This window comes from Aythya fuligula, chromosome 2, assembly GCF_009819795.1.
Source record: "Aythya fuligula isolate bAytFul2 chromosome 2, bAytFul2.pri, whole genome shotgun sequence".
NCBI classification, from domain to species: Eukaryota; Metazoa; Chordata; class Aves; order Anseriformes; family Anatidae; genus Aythya; species Aythya fuligula.
In genome coordinates this window covers 21,951,160-21,968,274 of record NC_045560.1, presented here as the reverse complement: position 1 = coordinate 21,968,274, position 17,115 = coordinate 21,951,160, and the positions used below count along the sequence as shown (strand labels likewise).

Below are 17,115 nucleotides of genomic sequence, written 5' to 3'. Positions count from 1 at the left end.
AAAGGGTTCAGCCAATTAATAGAAAAATCAGTGTTGCCAGTAATTGCTTTTAGAGTTGGTTGGTTCAACCCCTTTGCATGTGATGGTTGTATTACCACCCACCGGGTGAACAGCCATGATAGCGAGCTCATTTGCATGATTTCAGAACACACCGGCACAAACTGAAGTGATCTGCATGATTTGCAAAGACTACAACATGATGTTTTTTTCAGCACATGTGCCAACATTAAAAAAATACTAAAACCACAAACCTCTCTAGCAACTCACTATGAAAACATGGTATTAGTTTAAAAAAAAAAAAAAAGAAAAAAAAAAAACTAACAGAATCCTGTCTTTTTAGCTTTAACGTATTTTAAACTTCTTGCACCACCTAGTCAACAAAATTAGCAATCAGTAGAAATCCTAAGGCGAGATGGATGGTTTAGTTACTGCCAGTAACGTATTTCAGGGGTCTGCAACAAATAGCAGCATCAAATGAATAAATAATGCTCAAAGCCTAACTGCCAGCTTCCCTAACAGTGTGAAAATATGTAAATGTTACATCACTTACTCTTCAAACTGGCTCTCCTTTCATTCCTCAGAGACTTTTCTGTCAGAATAACAAGCTAAAAACAAAATATGAATGACAAGTGCACATACTTAGCTGATTGAGAACATGGAGTTGAACAGTAACCATATTAATCTCGTCTCTCAAAGAGGCTGTGTGAATTCCAGGCAGAAATATTGATTTTGATCTAGTCTACTGCAGTGTAGATTGATAATCGGTGTTCAAAATCTACGCAGGAGTGCTCTCCTCCAAAATGGCAACCTTCAGCACTTCTGGTTCAATTAGGACACCTAGAATTTTGCACTTAAAAGCCATTAACGCTGTCAGAATTCCTTGCTACCTCTGTGCATCCCAGCCAAACATCTGACTTGTGAGCTTCCCGAACGTACATAATCATAGCCTAGAGAGATTAGAAAACTGTCAGTGTTATCAATTACTTTACTCTTGATCTGGATTATTTTTTTTTGGTGAAGCAAGTGTTCATCACACTTGAGCAAGTCCTTGTAGTGCACTCCTGGTGTTCAGGTTTGCCTGACTGCAACACTGCAGACATCACCCCGTCCCCATACAGCCCCAGTGCAGCTCAACAAGGACACACCATCCTCACTGGCCCCTTCCCTACACTGCACAGCCGCCAGCACACCACAAGATCCTAAGCTTGCTCCTTACAATTCATCACTCCCTTTCCTGTACAAACCCTTTTCCCCTACACTCTCTGCCTACTTACAAACCACCTCCCCACACCCGTACCCCTCAAGTTGTGGCTTAGCACATCCAGGGGTAAGATGCAGTGAACAACCTGATATAAAATGGTTAACTTTCATAAGAAACTGTGGCTCTCAGCTCCCACCACTATTCATTTCTGCCTTATGGTGCCTCATCCGAAAAGATGAGTGGTGTTGGGTGCTGGGAGTCTGGCGTCTTCTCCCTGGACACTATTTCCTACCAGCTCTTGCAGGGAGGCTGCTGGGCTCAATGGGTCATGGGTTTAACACAGAAAGTCTCTTCTCGTGTCCTCGGGATATTTGTTGCAGAAACCAGGAGCTGAAGCAGTCAAAACCACAGGTAAGTCCAGCCACAAATGAATGATGCTGTAAAGGTTTTATTCAGGAAAAAAAAAGAGCCATACTTGTCCTAAAAGGTCAAGAATCGTTATTATATCTAGCTAGGAAAACCTTTCAGGCTACTAAAAGAAAACTGAAATGTTTTGTTTAAAAGTTTCACTGTGAGAGGTTAGGGAAGTGGTTGCCTAAACTCCAATTAGTGCTGTACCCCGTGATTTTCACACACTAATTCACATAGGCTCTTTTTAATTAAAGGAAAACCGCCAGGTCACTTTTGTTGGCATCATTAGGTGGCAGAAAAAAAACACAGACAAAAACCAAGCACCCAACAAACCAACAGCAACAAAAGCCCCAGCAGGCACAAGAAGCTGTTTACCACTCTGTAATGCCATAAATAACAATTACATTAAATTAGACTTCAGGAACAAGGCCTAAAGTTTGAGCTAGTGTTATTCTTTACTGACTCAAAGTTCCTGAGATCGTAATGGCAATAGCATTAAGCACTTCCCCTCGATGGAGCAGGTTAACAGGACAGCAAAGGTTATAATAAAATTGATTACAGGAGCTCATTGGCTGCCTTTTACAGAAGGACTGACCAAAGCTAGTTATTGGCCCAAATTGCTTATTATGGTAGCTTAAAAAATAAATAAAAAAGCACAGGCTGAGAGTGTTTTTCAGGCTCTCCTGGTAAAATTGATGGCATGTTGTTCTGGGAGGGAAAAGGGCTGTGCACTCTCCAAAGGAGAAAAGAAAGGTTAAACTTTCCAAATGATCCATCTCTCATCCCCCAAACAAGCGTACTGACAGTCAGCCTCGAGCCTGCACAACCCCACAGGAAGTGTCACTGCTAGAGACTTCACAAAGCAATGAATGCCACGGGCTGGGCTCGCTCCCAGCCAAACCCATATTAGCTTCTCAGTAGCTCCCACCAACCTACCTCTCCTTGTGCTGGATTCCCAAAGAAAACCTCCTTCCTATTGCAGAACTCCTGGAAAGTCCATAGAGCATCTTTTGTCTTGCACAGATGAGTGAGGGTCGCTGGACTGCACGAAGAGAAAACCCCTTTGCTATTTGTAGTGCAAATTCGACTTGACACAGGGTTTGAGGCACTGCTCTGCGTCCTGCTCAGTTACCTTGCTGGATGATCCACTCCCAAATCAGCACGCAGTTTGACATCAGCTGTTACCGGGCTCTAAGGTTTTGCAATCCAGTGACTTCAGGTAATTCTCCAGTCCATTTGCTCTTGCATAACTTCTAACAAACACCATTGGTGAATTTATTTCTACTATCACACCATTTCGGAGAATACACATGGACCTACAGACCATTACAATACAGTACTCCTAGGCTGGCAAGAAGCACATGGGTGATTTGTGAGAGTTTGTTTGTTTGTTTTTTTTTCTCCCTAGAAAACATGAAGTTCAGTAGCACATGCTTTCACCACTCTCCTACTGTCCTGAACCACAGCATCACACTTTCTGCAGAGAAATAAATACTTTTTAACACTCCCTTTATGTTGAAAATCCAAGGAAGACATTTCCCAAGAGCTGGCACAATGGCCCCGAACATTTAAGTGGAGGAATTAAATGGACAAATACCGCTATGGTAAGATATTTTACTCAGTTTATGGAAGGGTAAAGCTCAGAGAGAGGGGAGATAGACAGGATGACTAAAAATAATTCCTTAGTTTTCTCCTTAGGGATACTTACACTTGGCCAGCAGATCCAGCTAGAAACCTCCCCAGACAGTTAAGGCAAAACTCATACAGTTGCACGTCCGTACTTCTACCTTTTCTCATCCCTTGTTTTTACCGTTTTATTTGCAGCATTAGGCCTACGTAGAAGGTCTTAATCTTGCAATAGGATTTCCTGCACCACTTGGAGTCAAAACAGTTTTTATTCTTTGCAAAATCCTCCACAAAACAGATACTGCACATCTTTGGGAGCAGGATATGCACAGCTAGCACTGCCTTGTGCACAGCACTCGCTGCATCCGAGGATTTTATGGGCAAATCGTGACCACGGAGCAGCAGTCACAAGGAGCATTTCTACAGATTTGTCAGGGTTAGTTTTGTAACTAGCATGTGTTTTTCTCTTAAACTATTTTTTTGTTCCGTTATAAATGGGAATCTGCATGTACTCCAGTAAGATATGAAATAACGATGTATAAAAAGGGATTGTTCTTTTATTCCCCACCAAGATGTATTTAATCAAGTGGAAAGTGTCCATCCAACGGTTTGCACAGAATTTCATTAGCCTCTAATAGCTTTTGACAACTTCTGGACATAATGCTGCATTGCCATGCAAACGGCATCACTGCCCATTTCAATGATATTCACCATAAAGCAAAACATTCCTGCTCCAGTATCGGGCTCCTTCGATTTTACATGAGCCCCAACCAACATGTAACTGTTCTTTCCTAACGTGGAAATGTCCAAAGTTAAGTTTTTCCTTCAGAAAACAAATCTTTTTCTTCTGCTGCACCTCCAAATTACTTTAAAAAAAATGTATGTATAGTAAAAAAAAAGATATTCAAGATGTATTATGTTGTATTTGTTTTTGTTGTTTGTTTGTTTTTTCTCCTGGATATTGGTACAGGCAGACTTTTTTTTTTTGAATTCTACTGTAAATAAAGATGCATTACCTACGTACACAAACTAGCCAGGAGATTTACAGAATAGCCATCAGATAACCGACTATCTTATAATTACAACGACCACACATCGTGCTGATGGAAAGCCTTCCCCTTCTGCAACTTTTTTTCAGTAGAAGTCTTGTTACCCTGAAAAATCCAGGAGAAACAGCTGTGAGGTGCCACACCCCCACTATTTAAATCATTGATTTTATAACTTTACTAGGATATTTATGTGCACGCTTATGGAACTGCAGAAATAATATGTTTTGCCATCCTATGAAATCTTTAAAAGAAGCAATTTATAGTTGTAAGTTGTAAAAATGATAACCACAAAAACTTTAATTAAATGCATATTCTTTTTTAAGAAGTATATGTCTTTTTCCTCTAAACTCTTTATTTTTTTTTTTCTTTTTAAATGGAACAATTACACGTAGAAAATACGCATTGCTACTAAACCCTTTGAATGTATGCTTAAATGGAAACCATAAATACATGTTTTTAAGAGATGCTGATAGGGGTTTTGGAAAACTCCCCATGGATCATTCTAAAATTTAGACAAATTTCCATTACAATGCCATGATAAAATGGTTAGGATAATGTATCGAAGCAGGACATAAGAATGGAGCAGTTCATCTAGGCAGGAACCAGTTATGAATAATTTTAATAAATATGCAAAGACTACATTCTGCCACATAAAATAGCTAGTCAGTTGTAAACCTGCAATACATTTTTAGGCTATAATGTGTATATCTAGAATTAAATAATTAATTATGATCCCCATGAATATAATCATTTGGATTCTGCAATATCTGCATTTTTCATCAGTTCTTTCCATGATTCATTCTGATCATCTCACTATTTTAACTATGGATATTATTTTTTACAGATTTAACACCTTTTTTTTTCCATACCAACAGAATTCTACATGCCTACAATGCAATGCCTGTTGTTTTCTACATCTTTCTTCCTAGAAGAGGCTAAAATGGAACTGAGTTAATGGATGCATCTACTGAACAATACATATATTATTTCCTCACTAAACTAAATATATACAGGAATGTGGGAGAATATTTATGAATAGTTATGCGTGCACAGACACATTCAACACCAATATATAAACCCACAAGTTGTTAGAAGTCCAATTCTCTTTCTAAAAGAATCATAGGGGGTGTTATGGCTTATCTGACTCAAGACTCCTTACCTCTCTGATATATGTATAGGCACCAGTGTTCACCCCATCCAAACACACCTCCAATGCACTGACACTTGAGTGAAAATGGCCTTTCTGATTCCAAACTCCACAGTCTGTGAAATGTGTTTGTAAAACGGAAGATTTCTTGTGAAATATGTCCTAGTATTATCCAGTATCCCCAATTAATCCTTTACAGGGAACGAGAAATGACTAACCTCCACTGTTGTTATGAAGGTCTCATTTTCTTGCATATCAATCTGGGAATGTTTTCAGTGAAGAAATAATGAAAGCAACTCACACTACTTACTTTGTGAATATAGATAAACCTGGCTCTAGTAAACAGTTTCAGAGGATTAAAACTAAACATTAAACATAATTAAACAATGAAACAAACTTTATGAATAATTATCTAGATTAGTGGATACAAGAGTTGCCAAGAAGAGGAAATATTAAGCTTTAATTATCATTTATGATACCACACAATACAAGGCATTTATTTGTCCATAAGTAAAAAAATAATAATCTTATATTGCCATACTTACAAACTGACATTGCCAGAGTAAGGAGCAAGAATCAGTACTGCCATAATCCAACGAGAGCCCATACACTGGCATGTGAAAGGAAGATGTTTATCTTTGAAAACTCAAATGTCAGATATTTTTGAGTGCTCAGGTTATTATTCAACCAGTCTAATAAAATGCAACTGTGGGTTTCAGCTTGGTCCATAAGAACCCTTTAGCTGCAAACTCTCCTCTATAAACAAAATGCAATGCGCAGATTACTGCAAGGCACTTGTTTGCCACCTCCAAAGATAAGAATCACTTGGAACCGAGACACTTATCAGCCAGGTTTGGGTCATAGGTACTGCTGAATCTCTAGAACAACCTAGGCTGGAGTATGTCATCATATGAACAGGACTGTATTTAAGAGGAAAGCAGGATGAGCCAACTTTCCCAGAAGAAATCAAAATCTAACTTTGGCATGTGTCTACAGAATGGTCTCAAAACAGAATCAAAGAATAAACAAATTAATCAAAATCTGAACTGTGATGTGGCAGAAATGCCAGACTGAATTTCTAAGAATTTCACCTGACTTGAGAAATCAATTTGTACTTTTACTTTGGGAACTGAAACAAAATAATTTAAGCCTCACGACAAATAAAGATGTCTATATTGCTAATAAAATAAAATCCAAAATAGTTTGTTGGAGAAATTTGTAGACAATACTCTCTTACTATTTACATAAACTGCGAAGCAAGCAACCCACAGCAATCCTTTCCAGCCATAAGTCACTTGAATTGGAATCAGGATGTGAGATAAACTTTAAGAGTTACAAGACAAAAGTGTCTCTGCAAGCCATTCATTCCATAGGCAGCCCTATCTTTAGTCATACTTTGGACTACAAACACAGAAAAAGACAAATCTGAAGTTAAATCTTCTGTAAAAGCACACATTGGGTGGAAGAGGGAACAATGAGATTTCTTTTGTGCATTACTCATAGTTCTGAATTGCTCAGTAGCCCTACACAAATAGACAAGCCCAGACTTCCCATTAGTTTGCCAAACAGTGGTGAGCTTGTACTTCTAAGTTCTTAGGAGGTGATTCAGACTAAAACTGTTCTTGCCAAAAAAAAAAGTGATTAGTTTCCAGCCATTTTGGCTCCCCAAAGCCCCTCGCTAGATGGTTACATGAGGACCAGAGCTGGCCTGAGCACATCGGTGGGAGCTCACAGATAGGGATGCATACTCCAGGCTGGCATCACTCCTCTACTTCAGCAGCCTGTTCTCTGTGGAGTGGTGGCCAAGGGTCTTCTCTGGGCCTCCAGACCATGAATCAGTCATTTGATGAACTGTTTTGACCACCAAGGTGCTCCCTTGACTATAGGGACAACCTCTTGTGACCACTGAGTCCTTCTGAGATAAAGTCAGGCCCCCATTGAACAGTTCCATTTTCTGTTTTCACCATTCTCCAGAATATTTGTCCTCCTCTGAAAGCCAGACCACCAGCTTACAGGCAGATTTTTCCACCAACACGTTCACACCAGGGAGCCACAGAGGTGACATGGGGAAGGGGAGAGCAGCCACCTACACCCTGTGGTGTCATCAGCTGGTTCCACCACATCCTGGTGGCTCAGACCCCTCACTGTCCAGCAGTCCAACAAATCTAACTCCCTATACGACTGGATCCGAGAGCAAAACATATGCAGGACAAGCCGATACTGCTCTCAACCATCTTCCATCCCATCTTACTGCTGATGAGCAGACTATCAATTGCAACTACCTCTAGAAGCTCTAGATTTTAATTACAGTTCTATATTAGTTTATGACAAAGTCTCATACTTCATCAGAATGGAGCAAACATGAAATATACATATCTAGACATGAAAATTTAAAGGAAGAAAGGTCTAGTACAAAGGGAAGCAATTTTGTCACTGTGATGATTATTTTAATGAAAGTATAAATAATCCCTTTGACCTGAACAGTAAATGCAATACACAAATGTCAAAAACATGCAGTCTTGAATGATCTTTTACATAGCACTTTGTTCACCCTATTAAGATGCTAGTTGTTTCTTTGATTTATCTGGTCATAAATTTTTGATGACTAGTGAGTCTCATAAAAATTGCTCTGGTGCTGACTCCATTGATTAATAAGCCAAAAGAATCAAAACTGTCAGAAATTCATGTGCAAGAGTAAGTTACTGCCAAACATACATTAGGTATTCCATAAAATATAGAATAAAAAAGGTTGATTTGGTAATTTTATCTTGCATCAATTTGCTTGATATAATTTACATTCAGGATCATCCCTGTCAATCCTTGCATGCCTTGCCTTTTTTTAAAGTCAACATTGGAGTAAATCTCATGTTGGGACAGCCAGGAAATGAACAGCAGACAGAATATCAAGTGCAATAACCAACATTCAGAACTTAACTTGGAAATTATAACCAGTTGAAAGGTGACCAGAAACTGTCTATAATCAATTTCAGCTTCAGTAATTAAAATTCATTTGTATTTTGGGACCCAAAGCTGGCGTACACAGCCATGCCTAAATCACATTCTTCCAAACCTGCAGTAGCTCCCTGCAGTACTTCTTGAAGCCCCTGCACATAGCAGGTTCTCGCAATGCACCTGATGTCCTCGAAGAGTTCTGGGCTCTGCTGGCCCCACTTGCCTTCCCTGAAAAACTCCCAAGCACACGTTTAATGTAGTTGTTTGTTACAAGATATATGACAGTAGGATTGAAAAACCAATCAGATTATAAATTTGTAAGTGAACTATGTGGATGATAAAGAGGATTCAGGGAATCTCCATTCCTCATTCAGTGTAACAAACGCTGATCTTTACGCTGAGCGTTGGAATCAGCTTCGTAAAACATCTGGCAAAACCGTGAAGGCTAATATTCTTGCATTTATTATTACTGCTTTGATCAATCTGGAGCAATTGGAATGGTCAGTATCTTAAGCAATTCTATTTACTGTTTACGCTCCTGCATACTTCACACAACAATTTTTTTTTGCCAAATTCCCCAACCAAGCATAATACTGAGTTGGACTGAGAAATCCTGTGTCATATATGGTAGAATTGTCCAATTTTCAGGCTACACTTTTCAAGAAACTGTTCATTTTAATAACAAGAATTTCAAGTTAAATCTCATCATAGCCGCTTTCAAACCTGTGCCTCAGGTATAAAGGGCTGCAGAAGTGCACATAAACTGGATGGCAGTAATACCTGCTAAAATAAAAACACGGCTTTTAGGAAGTTTTATCAGAGGAGCACCACTAAGTTAAGTCAAAATCATTTTCACTTAAGCCTTCTGTTGGATAAACAGTTGATAAAGGCAATCATAAAACTAGGGACACTTCTCTATCTAACCAATAGCCTTCAACAGACGAGTAAAAAAAAAATTGCTAAAGATCACACAAAAAAATCAAATAATGTGAGGTTGAAATAAGAAACTGGAGCTCAATAAAAGCCAGCATGCAATAAACCAGATATGACTGCATAGAGAATAGAAATTGCAGACAGTTCTGCTTGATTATAAAAGCGCCACTTTTAAATTTATCTTTCAAATAAAACCAGCAACTGTGTGCAGTAACTCTTCTTGTTTGGTTGTAAAGAACCAAACTGAAGAAGAAAACAAGAAAGCGAGTCAACTGAGCTGTGAAGATTGCAAAGGGTTAAGCAGCTTACTGCCACTTACTGTTAGCTCCAGGTTACCAGAAATCCTTTATGCCACCAACGTGTTTTCCACATTAGTTCTCAATTAGCATCGTGTTTTCTGCTACTTCCTATTTGTTCTTCTCCCTGCTGAGGTCTTGAGGATTTTCTTTAAAACCTTACATCCTTTTCATTACCTACCTTAAAGGCCAAATTGTGTTCTCACCAACATCCTTGCAGAAAAGATCAGGTAAGGCACCTTCAGAAAACATCGGTCCAGTTTCTTAACTGCATGCATTTTGGACGTGCTGCCTTGGCTTGGCAACAAGACGACCCAGCCAGGCCACAGGGCAGGTTGAGAAAAGCCCTGGCAGCCCCTGGGGATAATGAGCTGGACTCCCCACACACACATCAGCTACTGCAGAGCACATTTGACGCTGGATATGAAGCCTTAAAATTATGGTAAAGTCTAAAATCGGGCAATTGATTGGCATCTCTATGTACTAGGCAAAACATCTCAAAAGCCATGGTGGTTCACGCAGTAACACGCACCAACACGCTGATTCAAAACACAAAAGGTGTATCTCAAAAGGCATCCTGCCACAATCGGAGGACAATGAGAGAAAAATAAACCCGCTACTTTCTGTGGCAGTTTGCCCTTATTAAGTGCTTATTAGCACGTTTTCACGATGCTGCACCTGGCTTTCCCTTCTCATTCTGACTTCTGCTCTCAAACCACTTGAGGTGTGTCTGCACCTCATTTTAACACCCCTTTAAAACTACTGACACCAGACCTGATCTCAGTCGAAGCGTAAAGAAGCGAGTTCCCATTCCTGTATTAATTCCACCAAGGCTTCTCCTAGGCCTTTTGGATGTGGCATTGAAGCTGACAGCGCACTTCAGTTATATTATGTCTCAGGCATTTTTCAGAGCCACTTGCTTTCTGGAAAGCAGCATTCGCTCCTTTTTATCTCCTCCCATAACCATAACCACAAAGCGAGGTACATCCCGCACGCCTTGCTGGCGGGTGTGCAGCCCTTCTCTGAGCTGCTTTAAAACATGCTGCGCACGGGCATGGTTTATTAAGCAATCCAGGCCAGCCGTATTTTCACTGCCTTCACACCAGCTTCTGGGGCGTCCACAATTTCAGTCAGTAATGGCTGTGTATTTGCTTCTAAATAACTGAGGAAAACATCAAAGGGTTTCAGGTCAGATCTCTGTGGAGCTCACCAGCAGCGCCCTTGTTAATAACTACCTCCCAAGACCTACCAGACGGTTGTTAATTCTTTTTAGTGTTTGCTTTATTGAAATGATACAGTGCTAATTTTCTAATGATAACATTCAAGCCTTACAAGCTCAATCCTCCACAAAACTCTCCTGCAGTTAAAGATTTGCCTCAGCTAACCAAATTTACAATCTCTCTTTAGGACAGTTTTTAAAATCACATTAATGCCTTAGTTGTATTAATTACACTCATATTACAGTCATATCCTTTTACATCTTGGAATCGCATGTCTTCTCTTCACTAACGCAGACCTGAAGTCAGACGAAACTAGTTCATAGCAAGTGCATTCGGTTTATTTGCCTTCCTTGTTGTTGGAATGATGCTAGCACTGCTGCCGCTTTTTGGCATTTTCCTGACATCACAATTTAATTAAAAATGAACTTTGGTGAGTCCAGGCTCTTCCAGGCAACTCTCCTTAACCTCTTGAGTGTACGTCCCCAGTCCTGGAGGTTCAAAACCGTTTCTCAACAAAACACTGGTCAGGCTTCTACCTAATGGACTGAAAAATATTTCCTAAAAGGCACACAAACACCATCCTGTTTGTACTGAACACAGAAACATAACAGAACGTGACTCTTTCCTTCACCATTATTAATAATTTGAATATCATAGTTCAGAAAAGGACACCTTTCATTTCAGAGAGCCATAACCAGTCTCTCCCACGACTAAGAGCCTAACGAGGTAGATCCCAGTCTGGGTCAGCTCTTTTTCCCACCACACATATTTCATTCAGTCCCACCTGTGCTTTTTTCCCTGCTCAGAATGCCATTTGCCTGCAGTAGCACATCTTAATCTTCGCTTGTTTGCTTAAACTGCAATCTGTCCTCTAGGCTAGGCCCTTAATTCTGTTTCTTACCACTTTCTTTGAGACATCCCTAGGTGTTCCTCAGTTTGGATTTTACTGTAATTACCAGAGATGTGTAACTCAGCGACTGATCTTGCCTTGCTGCATGATTATACACAACTTTGTCTTGTTTCCCTACTCGAGCCCTGTATCCTACTGTGATTCTTTCCCCACCTTTGGCTTCATCAAATCCTCAGCTTTTGTGCTTTCCTCAGTTCTTCATTCCAATTCTGCTTCTAACCCAGCACCAGTGACTTAAGCCCTGGGTTATCATCGCTGACATGGTAAATGGATTCCTGCATAATATTCTAAGCTTTATATGAAAGTTCACATCTAAGGGAATGGTAATATCAGTAGTTAGGCCAGTATTTATATGTGTAGTATCCGTATCTGTCAGATACATCAGCGATAGCTTCATTTTTATTACATATCCATCTTAGCAATATATAAACACAAATATATATGGATACTGTTCCTCTTGTTTATCTTTCAACATGGGTTCCAGTTTGCGTTGGGGAAGAGTTACAGATTTGCATGTAAATGTTGTCCAAAGATGTCAGGACTCTGAGTCATCTACTGTCTCTGTTGGAAATAATGTACTAATATATTTATCAATTTTTAAAATACAGCCAATAAATACAACATTTGGTGGAATACAAATCAGTATTTTCATATAAAATATACAGTACCATGCCTTAGATAAAACAAAACCAAATGTAAATTACATTTTTATACTTCTCCACATCAAGCTGATAAAAGATTTTTCCTGGTTAATTGCAAATTTTTACTGATACGTGACTGAAATGCCTAAACTAGGATTATAAACTCTTGTTTACTTCTTAGCTGTACCAAATCTTGCTTCTTGCCTTCCTTGGAATGAAGTTTCACGTTCCACGACCTCATCTGTGCAGGAGATGGGGCATCTCAGAGAATTGCACCTCTGGTAAATCGCCGAGGTCATCTTGTTACCGCCATCATTACCTAGTCATTGAAATAACCCTAAAGCACAGGAGATCACAGCCACCACTGGCACAGACGGCACATCCATGGCAGTGACCAAATGATAAAGATGCCAGGCTAAAAAGCCACTGAAATATAGAAATGAGCTCCAGCAGTGGACTACTAGATATATGAAACCGTCTTAATTTTTGCACAGGGCACAGGATAATGACAATGTAAAAGCGAGAAGGGGAAAGAAGAAGTACTTACTAAAGGTTCATGGTAGGAGCACGCACAAGAGCCATCTCTGTAGGAACAATGACAATGCGAAGTACTAGAAGAAAATTTCTCTTCCACAAACTACCAAAGAGTCCAAGAGTTATTTCTGAATACTATTTGTATTCTACTGAATTCCTTTGAGTATCTTACCCAGTCTCCTCTAGTTGTTAAAAATAAATGCAAAAATACTCCTCATTACTATAACCCAGAAAAAGAATCCCTTTTTTCCTGACCTGTGCCTGCTGCCTTGAAAGCAGTGGGGATTTGCCGCAGAGCGGTGGGTTTCCAGCAGGATAGTTCATCCTAAAGAAGGAAGATGGAGAGGAGATTGTCTCTAGGGACAGGACTGAATCAAGGGTGGATTCTCCCAGACTGTCACTGACAATAAAACGAGGTTTTCACTTGCAATGCTTAGCACAGGAAAACCTATGCTTCAGTGTTGCCAAGCGATACATGCTTGGCATAGCATTCATCAAACTATTTCCGCTGGTAAGAGTGTGTCAGTCTTGAAAATGGCTTGCTCTTCTACCACCTTTTCCGATGGAAATGTGAAAACCACAGCCTATTTCCTTTTGCAAAACATCTTGCTGAGATTCTCGGCTTCAGGCTGACTGCCTCCTGAGGAAAGCAGCTTTCTAGAAAGTTAACTAATGGTCACTGTCCTATCGTAACTCTGCCTCGCTGAAATAAGGAGGTCAAACAAGGAGAATCATTAAAGAAAGCGTTAAAAGGTGAGTGTCAGGTTCAACAGCAGCTTAGAAGTGCTGTAAGTCTGAATGTCATTCTAAGTAATCAGCATTTAGCAAATTGTTTTGTTGCAGCTGAGATTATGCCATCGGGTGATGATGACTGCTATGGAGCACTGTGACAAAAGCAGAATCAGTACCCTTTCTGTTACAAGAACAAACAGGCAAAGAGCAACTTTCACATGAAGATTGATCAAGAGCACACGACTGATTAATGCCAGAAACACACCCAAAGGGCAGCTTTCTGGATTAACTCTGAATCTGTGAACACCAGCAATCAAACCCACCCTCAGGTACCAACTGCACATCTGAGCTTCACCTCACCTTAATCAAATCACTAATTATCTGACACCAATCCTGATGAACATCACAGGATTTCAGTTCTTCGTAGAAGTTTAATTCATTGGTTTCTTTCGAACATTTATGTCTGTCTGCACTTGTCTAAGTGCGTTATAGCCACTAAATCATACAATCCATCATCTCTTTGTTGGTACCCTACACAGAGACGATCCTCTGAGAATATGCTTGTAACAAAAAGGTCACTTTGAAAGTTGAACACACACATGAATAAAAAATAAAACATTTAGTTAAGCTCTTTGAGGAGATGAGGTTGCCATTACCCTTTACTGTCTGAATAAGTATTTCAGCTGCTTTTCAATCCCACCCTGATGCCACATGGGGAGTTTAATGGCACCTCCTGAGTATGTAGAGAATCAAGGCCAAAATTCAGCTTACAACCTGAACTTTCCAAAAGCCAGTGTGGCAGTCAGAGAGTAAGAATCATTACATTCTTGGCAAACTGACCCGTTTCCAAACGATGCTGTCACAGGATGATATGTACAGTGGGCGTATTCTAGCCAACAAAAGGCAGCAAAGTGCCATACGCTGCTGAGTTCCCTGTTGAGAATTAAGAGCCCCGCCACACAGATTTTCTGACACAATATATGGCCCAGCTTCTTGTCAGCACAAGTCTTCCTTGAAAAATGGGGGCTGAAAAATCACCTGGCAACATTTCTCATGAAAGGTAAGGAAATTAAAGGAAAGGAAAGAGCCTACTAAGTAGGAGCAGCTGATCTGAGTGGCCTACTGACTGACACCCTTCTGAAGTCAAGTACTACTCCAATGTGGTACTTGGCACTGAACTACCATGTAAAACAGGAGTATGAAAACATAAAGGTAAGTGAGACAATGACAGCTTCTTTAAACATACTCATCCCTCGATGGTGTCATCTCTACTTACCAATTAATCACTAGGGCAGGAATATCCTAAAATGAGGCTAAAAATGGGGTGATATTTTTCACTGACCATGCTTGAAATGGCCAGGGTATTTCACCAGAGAAAGAAGAGTGTTTTGATCTATTTGATAGCTACTTCACAAATGCAGCCTCAGAATCTGAATGGAAAACTCTGATGGTGATTGCAGCACTGTTATGGCTTGTGCCAGCTATCAGAAGAAACCTCAAGGTTTAGTAACGTGACTGCAAACGAGCAAATTGCCAATACTCGGTGAGTTACTACTTTCTGGCTGAGATAACAGCAACTGAGTAAATATGATGATCTAGCCATTGAAAACACAAAATAAAATATATTAACATAACCCACTTAGTGAAATGAAACTCGCTAAGGCCCTGAAACTTGGCATTCACGATTGTGTGAGCGTACCCTCTCTGTCTTAGCCAGTATAGACAATGTTATACTTGTAAACAAAGTAAAATCAATATTTCCAATCAGCTAGCAAAAGCAATGGGCATAGGGAGAGAATTACCATCTCTGGAGCTCAAAATCCATCTACAATATAGATGCATGGTCCCTAGTTTATGAAAGTCCACATCTGCCTGTACCTCAAAGTAAACTTCCTGATCTGAGATGACAATACTGATTGTAAGCTACTAATATGTATGAACCGTTCTCTTTTCTCAGTATTGCAAAAGTGAGGTTACCCAACCTCAGAAGTTTATCCAATCACCCAGTTAACTACACTGCTTTGTCTCAGATTAAAAGTTAAGCTGCCTGCGTCTATCAAATATAAGTTAATTTTAATGTTAAATTTCTTTTGGGGGGAGCTGAAGGATCCAAAGAAATCTAATCGTTCAAATGTGCATAAAAGTAGATATCTACAGATAAAATTACTACATTCACATTTCAGTTTAGTGATTGGCTTAATGAGAAAAAAAGAAGATACAATACCTGGACAATCTCTGGAAGAAAAAATAAAGCTGAATATGTATAGTTGTTAAAGGGAGAAGATCAAATTTTCAGCACAAAAAAGAGTTTTAATTTCTTGTATGTTCACAACTTATTTGCTTTGTGCACAATAACACTACAAGACCTGTTAACCAGATTATGCCATTCCTTGCAAGTTTTAAGTTCTAAAATTGGCTTTCCACAAATTGAAAAATGTCTGTAGCAGGTGGCATGCAAGTAATTCTCGGATCGCATATTTAAAGGAAACTGGAGATAAAAAGGAGTCTTTTTCACTGGAAAATCTACAAACTCTTTACAGAATACATGAAACAAGCACAATGAAGAACCAAAACAAGTTGCTACTGGCCTTCTAACAAAATTACATTGATATGTTTAATTTATGATTTAAATGTATGCTGGAAACGATAATAAAACATCTTCTCTATCACCTGCACACATTTTTTTCATCACTGATATTTTACAATATGACATTTTAACTGAATAAGCTGCTAAGATCAAAGCTGAATTCTGAAGGACCCATGCAATGACTCTTTTGATTCCATTTTCCCCGTTAATGGCTGAAGTCTGAGTTTGCTTGCACTGTCAACTAGAAAGGCTTCAAATATTTACTGTGGTCAAAATCAAAATCAACCCATTAGGCAACAAGACACCATTACACCTTGGCAAAGAACAAGGCAGCAAACATTATGTGGTTTGTTTAAAACAAAGAGCAACAGCTGAGGCAAGTGATGAATTACAGAATCTTTTATCTTAATTTTGGGTGCAAAAGGAAAGTTGACGGAGCGGTTTATTAATCGCTGCTACAAAACCATTATTTATTACTGTTTTTTATTATAGACAGATAGAAAGAGCTCCCCCAGAAAATCTTAACATGGGTCAAATTCTTAAAATTTCAGTCCTTTAAACTTTCCTGTCCTCATGATCCCTGTGCTGTCCGTGTAAGACCTGCATGAGGCACCCTAATCTACACTGCTTAAGCAGGAACATAAAACTGGCCATAAGAAATTACAAAACATGTTATCAAGAAACCTAGATGCAGCTGCACAGTGGACTGTGGAGACAGGTCTAGGGAAACAGCTGCTTCCCTCCACCATGTCTGCAGAAGAGAAGACTGCTGGAAGAGAGGTATTACAGCCTACTTATATCTTTGAATAAATGCACCTTGAGAAATGTGTATTACTGCACAAAGATCAGGATACTTCTGAGGCACACAGTTTTTGT

At 39.5% G+C, this 17,115-nt stretch overlaps 1 protein-coding gene across 2 annotated transcripts in view; it reads right to left on the bottom strand.

The window, feature by feature from the left end:
• RSU1 (Ras suppressor protein 1) overlaps positions 1 to 17,115 on the bottom strand; it is a 94,009-nt gene that overhangs the window by 37,260 nt on the left and 39,634 nt on the right. The window lies entirely within an intron of this gene.